We start from the raw sequence: 8,086 nt of genomic DNA, 5'->3' as shown, positions 1-8,086 counted from the left end.
ATTTTGAAAAAGCCTTCAGGGCGAAAGTCCCATTGAAAAGAGGACGATTTTGAAAAAGCCTTCCTTGAGTAGCTTTTTCTGCACAGCTCATCATTTCTGCCCATTCTAAACACATTCCAAGCATCAAAATCAAGTCAGGACAGCTTGAAATGATGAGCAGTGCAGAAAAAAATACTCAAGGAAGGCTTTTCCAAAATCTCCCTCTTTTCAATGGAACTTTATCCCTCTATTAGGGTTAGGGGTGTGCACCAGGGTAGGATTAGGGTTACAAAACTGAGGTTTCCTGGCATGATTCTGATGCTTGGAATGTGTTTAGAATGGGCAGAAATGCTGAACTGTTCAGATAAACCTACTCAGGGAAGGCTTTTTCAAAATTGCCCTGTTATAATGTAACTTTATCCCTATATTAGGTTTAGGGGTGTGCACCAGGGTAGAGTTGGGGTTGGAAAATCGAGGTGTCCAGGCATGATTTTGATGCTTGGAATGTGTTTAGCATGGTCAGAATTGATGAACAGTGTAGAAAAAGCTACTCAGGGAAGGCTTTTTCAAAATCGCCCTCTTTTTAATGGAACTTTATCCCTTTAGTAGTGCTAGAGGAGTGATGGCGAACCTATGGCATGCGTGCCACAGCGGGCACATAGAGCCCTCTCTGTTGGCACATGAACCAATTCACCTGAGCATCACCCCAGCAGCCGAGCTTCAGATAACAGCGCACATACGGACAATGTGCATGCTCAGTCAGGAGTAGTTGTGCCAGGGAATGACATCACGAGCCGCAACTCATTAGCTTCAACTCGTCCGAGCTTTCACATGGCCGGTCAGTGCACTACCAAGGATATAACTATTTGCTTGGACTGGCTGTGATTTGTTTTTTCTAAGCTAAAACCTCAGTTTTAAGGTTTTATTGCAGTGCAGGGTTTTGGGTTGTAAGCTGGGCACTCGGTCTCTAAAAGGTTCACCATCACTGCCCTATGGTGTTTTCTGGGGTCCCCAACACACCTCTAATGGTGCCCATAAATGTTTCCTCTACATGGAACCTAGTGACATCCACAAAATGTAGTATTTAAGTATTTTAAAATCAGTACCAGGAGTTGTATAGATCCATAGCATTGAATAAGTATGTGTGGTGTAGTGGTGGTGAAGACTGCAGGATTGGGACTCAGGAAATTGGTGTTCTAGCTCCCACAACCATAGAAATAACTGGGTCACAGTTTTTCAGCCTGACCTACTTCACAAGTTTGTTGTTATGAAGATAAGATTGCAAGGAGGAGAATTATGTAAGCTGCCTTGATTTCCTTGGAAGGAAAAAGAATAAGATAGAAATATAAATATATGAATGCATACAGTTTTCTAGCAATTACACAATGCATTAAAAAGAGTGGACCAAATACCCCAAAAAGTGTCTGCTTGGAGACGGCATCTCCATACCGCCTTCAAATGCTGGAAATGTTGTAAGGCCCCCAATTCATTGCATTACAGGAGCCAAGTGTTTATTTTTCAATGCTGTAATATCAATCTTTTAGCTTTCAAAAGGGTGTAGAGAATTTATGCCAACCATTTGTTAATTTCCATGAAGCAGGTCAGTAATTTAAAAGAGCATTACATTGATGAATATTAATACTGTTCTAGTACAAGCTTGGTATGTAAATTTATGTGTAATAACCTCCTTCCAAAATGAAGCAATGACTGGACATCGCCAAAACTATTGTTTCACCAATAGCAATTAGTCTAAATAGACTGTTATTAAAAAGGCACTGAAAATAAGATGAAACTTTTTTTTCTAAGATGTAACTTAAGACCTGTAGATGTGGCAGGGAGATGCCAAAGTGGTGATCCAATGCTGAGGTGCCCACAGCAGTTTTTCAAATTCCTAAATATGCTCATGGTTAGAAAAGGTTAGAAATACCAGTGCATTCTATTTCTATTTACATTTCTTTCTAAATTTGCATCTATACCTACATATTATATAGTTTCTGTATGATCAGGTGTTCTTTTTGGCCACAGTGACCCTCCGTTCTTCATCCACCTAGCAACATATGTGTGGAAGGCTGTTGTTTTTAAACTGGTCAGGTTGTGTGATTTCTAATTCTCTATTTCTGAAAAAAAAAATCCAGCTTTAGAGGAAGAGAATCATTTTTCTGGGCTCATGGGATACAGAATTATAGATAGTATAAAAGCTCTGCAGAGCTGGAGAGCACAGTTTTGAAAATGTCTGTGATTCATAGAGATGAGCATTCGTTACATGTTGAAGCACATCCATATTCCTCTGCCAAATGTATTTGGAGTGTAGGGGTGGGGAATCGGTTAATGATTTATGATTAAATGTGGTATACAAGATGAAATGTTTGGTAATTAACAAAAAGTAATATTAACTGTAATAATTTCTGCAGGCGTTTGAACCTCCGTTGTCACCCACTCACTTTGGCATCATTTCATCTATGAAAAACTTGTGCCATTTGAGTTAGTAATATCTTTCCATTCCCACTTCAAGCTTAACTTTCAATTTGTCATCCGGTAACATTCACGGTTCATCTGTTTGTCAATTTTTAACATTCGTTTTTCTAAGTAAGAACATGTAGGACTTCTGAATGGAAAGAATGCTTGCACATCAGTGAACACATTCTGCAGGACGAAATGCTTGGAATTTGGCTTGCATCAATCTAGATTACAAATGGGGAGTATACTTTGGAATGCTTTTCCACTAAATTGCACCTGCATGTAGCAACCTAGTTATATCAGGGTACAGTAACTTTTGACATGGAGTAGTATTTAAAATTATGAAGACCTCTCATCTGTCTCTGAACTGGTGAGGTTCAGATTTCTACTACTTAAATGGATTCTCCATGCACTTTCGACAGCTAAAAGACTGAGTGTTCGACACAGGAAGGATAAACATTCATCTTCTGTAATGCAATGGATTCAGGATCCTACAATGCTGTCGATATATGAATGTGTAGTATAGAGAATCTACCTTCACATAGATACTTGGCTGATATCTGGCCTGCTTTTTTGAGGCCCATGTATAATCGCTAGGAAGTTGCATGTCCATATACATGCATTCAGTACTACGGATATATGCAAATAAATATTTGTATATTTAAAAACAAACAAGCAAGATTTCTACTACTTCATTCTAGAATCATAAAGTTGGAAGGATCCGGAAGGCCATCAGGTCCAACCCACTGCTCGGTGCAAGGGAAAGCATCCCTCACGGATGGCTATCCAGCTGCATTTTGAATGCCTCTAGCATGGGAGAGCCCACAGCTTTCCTGGGTCATTGGTTTCATTGCCATATTGCTCTACATTCAGGAAGTTTTTCTTGATGTCTATCTGGAATCTGGCTTATTGTAACTTAAGCCCGTTACTCCATATCCTGTACTCTGGGGTGGTTGAGAAGAGATCACAGCCCTCCTTATGCTTCATCATCATCATCATCATGTATTTCATTTCTATACCACCCATAGCTGTCTTCTCTGTGGATTGGCCCTACAAGATCTCAAAGACTTCACCATTTAGTGGCACTTTATTTAAAAAAAAAAACCAGTGACTGGCTGAATGGGAACTAGAACCCACATCTCCTGAGTCCCAGTCCAGTGCTTCGGCCATTATGCCACATTAGTTGAAGGATCAGCATGTAAACACAGCTCTGAACACAGAGGAGGAGATCTGATTGTGGCTCTCCCCTCCACTGCCCCTCTGGAGCTGCTACAGAAAGGCTTGCATGAGAGGTTGCTGCTGTACATTCTAGAGAAATCAGAGAGGGAGAAAACAGGGTTCCAGTGGGAGGCAGGAAGAAGGTGGAGATCTGCAGTATCTCCTGGCTTTCGCTGTATCCTCCTCCCCACCATATGGAAAATCAGGTAGATAAGATTAGAGAACTGTCCAGCTGGGTTTTTAAAATTATTATTATTTTAGACAGGGGAACACAGTGAAATCACCCCATTCCTGCTTTTGGTGGAAGGAGACTGGATAGGCAGAGGCCTCTGGGTAGGCATGCAACCCTCAGGAAGGTGCCCTTAAGCTCAGTGCAGCCGATGGCTTTTATTTATCTAGCCATTTGAAACGGGCCTTGTCCAAAAGGCATTCTTTCAGCAGAATTTGATGCAGCAGAATCTTTATAAATGCTGCAGATCAGATTCTCACATTACTAGTTATAATGCTCCAGGCTTCGTCCTTAGGACAAAAACTGGTTGCAGCACCTCTTTGTGGGAGAAGCCTGGATGCATATTTTACTGAGTCTCAGGTAATACTCTCAACATTGACATTAAAGGTTGTGGATGAATGTACAGTGGCCCTCACTGATATCCTATCACTGATAATCAACAGAAACATGCTCCATTAAGCCTCTAGTGCCATAAAAACGGGGAGATGTTGAGAATTGTGTTGTCACAGAAAGAGGAGTCCAGCAGACTAAAGTTCTTCTCCTATTTCCCCTTCTTTGGTTTGCAGGTGCAAGTGGGCTGCTTCCCCAGCCCTCTTCTGACATGATACTGGGTGACTGAACCCTTTCCCAGTTGGCTCTTCCATGTTTATTGAGAGAACCCAGGCCTTCCAAGTGATGAAACACATCAGGCTTCTACTGGAAATGGGACCCCCAGGAAAATTTATCCTCCTTTCCCCTGTAGTGTGTAGTATCATTAGTTTAGTGAAATAACAGTGTGATATTGTATCCCCACCACCTTTGTTCAATGTTCCAGCGATGAATCTTTTTTTGTTCCTGTTTTGCAACATTGGCTGCCTTTGTGTGGCCAAGGATCTATGCAGTGTGGCATCCTGGGACTGCATGAATGGGGCCTGAAGTTGACTCGGGTACCATGTGTCGTGAGCTAGGCGTCCCTTCCCAATGAAGGCAATAACTCCAATAGTTGAAAAAAAGCGTCTTTATTCATACAGCTACAAAGTACTCACAAACTCTGTAAACACACTCAAGGTAGAAAGTTGACCTCTCTTTCTGACTGATGTCACCCTAAACTTGGCTTATGAATCCTTTGGGGCTGGTCTGCGGAGGGTGGTGCGCTAAGGGTGCGGACACGTCGCCACTCCTCCCAACGAGGATCCAGTTGGTCAAGCCGGCGAGTGCGCCGTCACGGCCAGGCATCTAGATCTCCCAAGCAACTCCCCCCATCCTGTTCTCCAGCTGCCTCTTTCCCACGATCAGGAATGGGAGGGGGCTCAATTGTTGTCCTTGAAGTGCTTTGATCTAGCGCTGTCTCGGGCTGGCTCACCGGAAGGAGTTCAGCCTCTGAAGCCTCACCAGTCTCAACGACTCCAATATCAGGGTGAGAACTCTGGGCCACTACTGGGACAATTATCACTGCCCTGTCTTCTGACCTAAGCCACCGTTCCCACTAGAGCCCTTGATCTGTCATGCTTGCCTGGGAATCCCATCTGAACATGAGTGCACAATATCATGCTTGGAGGTAGACCTATGTTTTGATTCCAACCTTAAGCTAACTTGTGCTATTGTCACCTGAGCGCACCCCATGTGTAACCTGGCCTGAGTATACTTTTTGAACCCAGATTTAGAACTTAAGTTGAATTGGCTCTTTATTGCCCTTCTTGTATTCTTAAAGCCAGCTGCGAGCCTGAAGAGGGATGGGGTAGGGAGAAGCTAATAACTGGATTCAAAGAACACAGTATTCCACACTCAAGGGCTGAGTATGGCTTGTCATTGAACCATCAACTTTTATTGAAGTGTGTTTTATGTTTTCTCTGAACTCAGCTGAAATGAAATGTGAAATATGGGTTATTCACATTTACTTAGTTGCACCACTGTTGGGTTGTGAAATGTGAAAAGCATGCATTTCACAACCCTACAACAAACCATGGCTTATCCTTGTGAGTTGCTCATGGTTAACAAGTTAGACAACCTGATAGCTCATGTTCTGCATCAACTCAGTTCAGCCGCAACCATCTTCAGCCCATACACAATCCATGAATGTAATGTAATGTAGAAATGTAAGGTAATATGATAATGATCATGAATGAAGGTGACCATATTGTGTGAACCAAAACATGTATTTGTGGTTCACACGAATTCTTCAGGAGTCTCAAGCACAACGTTTTATCAGTGGTGCAGTTTTGGATGTAGGAAACAGTGCTAGGAGTACTTAGAAAAAAAGCCTTACACCTCCCAGCTTCCTCCAGCCAGCATGGCCTGATGGAATATGCTAGGAATCATTTGACTTTTTCCAGTCTAAATATTTATAGGATTGTACCTGAAGTCTACAACCCACATTATTGGCTTTATATGGGAGCTCCCTTTTGGTGCCCACATATGTTACTTCAGCAGTGAAGTGCACCGCTAACATGACTCTTCTCCCATGTGCTGCTGCCATTTCTAGCTTTACCTCTCCTTCTACATTCCTAATATGTCAGAACAAAAACAAAACAACAACAACAAGAAGAAGAACCAGTTAGATGACCCTTTAAAAATGTTTGTACAGCTTCACATCTGGCGCTCATTGAAATCAAAGCAGCAGCATGCCCTCAGGAAAAAAAATGAAGCTTGCTTGTGCTGTCCCGAAGCAAAAACATCTTTACTTGGAATAAGCACAATTTTCCTGAAGGAAATGATAAAACCATTTAAAAGCAAATGAATATAAAATGAGCCTCAGCAATCAAGTCTTCAAAAATGAGGAGAAAGGATGTTGTGGAGACCAGTGTCAGCTTGGCATTTCTCAGCATGGTCTTGCTGGCCCAGGTGCTGGCACCTGTCCTCTTTGCTGCTGCTCCCATCACCTGCCATACCCTTGGTTGGCATCGGAAGGGTCTTTGGCCCCACGGCTCAGCCCTAGTTGTTCCACTGGATTCTGTGTATGCAGCCCCGGCGCCACTTCCATCAGAGGCAGTATAGATTTCAAGTAGAAATTATTAGGACTTTACTTAAGACACATTTGTGTTAATGACCTAGAGGGCAAAAAATTGCAGAAATGCTCACTCCATTTTTGTACATCAACAGAATTAATAACTCTGCAATGCAAAACTTTTTTTTTGTCTTTTTCTCTTTTTTTTAGTGTGGGAGGGTGTGAATATTTCCAGTTCTTATAAATGAAAGTTTTTGGCACAGATGAATGCATGAAGTGTTTCTTAATGTTACACTGAAAAATTTAACTTCCTGTAGCTTGTTCCTGGACTCAAATTTAATTTCTATCTTGTGTATATTCCAGTGTAACATGGGAGAACCCTGGTCCACAGCACAGTCTCACACATTCTGGGCACAAATGGTAACTCATTGGGTGTTTTGCTTTTTAGGTTTTTTTTAAGGTCAGCTTGAAGACAATAGATGTTTCAATTATGAAAAAGGATGGGATTCCTTAAGAAGAATATCTTGACATGTCTTTGTTTTTTCAGTCATTCATGGGATTAGCTACCAATCTATGAATTCCTATAGAACTTCACCAAATACTGTGTACAAAATTTAAAATCCTAATCAGAGAAAAATATCTAATCATGGTTATACCTGGACCATAATTAGGTTACAAGCAGAGCATTCTTTCAAATAGTTTAGTACATACTAAACCTGAATGTATCTAGAATGTTAATTCCCTCTTCAGCTTCCAAGACAGAGATAATGCCAGGGATCTGAAACAAATAGTACTTAACCTTCTGAACCCCAGATGAAAAGGGAGATGGATGTTTGCTTTTGATTGTCCTGGTCTTTTCCTGAGTTGAATCAATAAGTAGATCCCTTATAACTTTGAGTCATGATTCTAATTAGTTAGCCTCTTGGGCCTAGTTTACAAAGTAAAATCTAAGTCCAACGTGCACTTGAAATTTCACCAAGCAGCCTGAACCAGTGCCAGCTCAATAAAATAATTAAAGTGCCATCAGCCTGTTAGCATGCCTTCCCCTTTGCCTATGCATGTGTTCTCTCTCTCTCTCTCTCTCAAATGTCAAACCACACTTGCAATTACAAGGGAATTTTGCAATTCTTTTGGCTGAAATAAATTGTCAGATTTAAAATACAGATGGAAATGCATAAGAATGCTTGTGATCAGTTCTGCAGACATGAAATTTCCATTCTGATGGAGCTATGATATAAACTGAGGTATGTCTGGATTGATTGGTAGATTTCAGGGGAATT

The sequence above is a fragment of the Varanus komodoensis genome, unplaced genomic scaffold, assembly GCF_004798865.1.
Source record: "Varanus komodoensis strain SLA01 unplaced genomic scaffold, ASM479886v1 scaffold15, whole genome shotgun sequence".
NCBI classification, from domain to species: domain Eukaryota; kingdom Metazoa; phylum Chordata; class Lepidosauria; order Squamata; family Varanidae; genus Varanus; species Varanus komodoensis.
The sequence above is the reverse complement of the archived record's forward strand: the minus strand, read 5'-3'. Positions refer to the sequence as shown.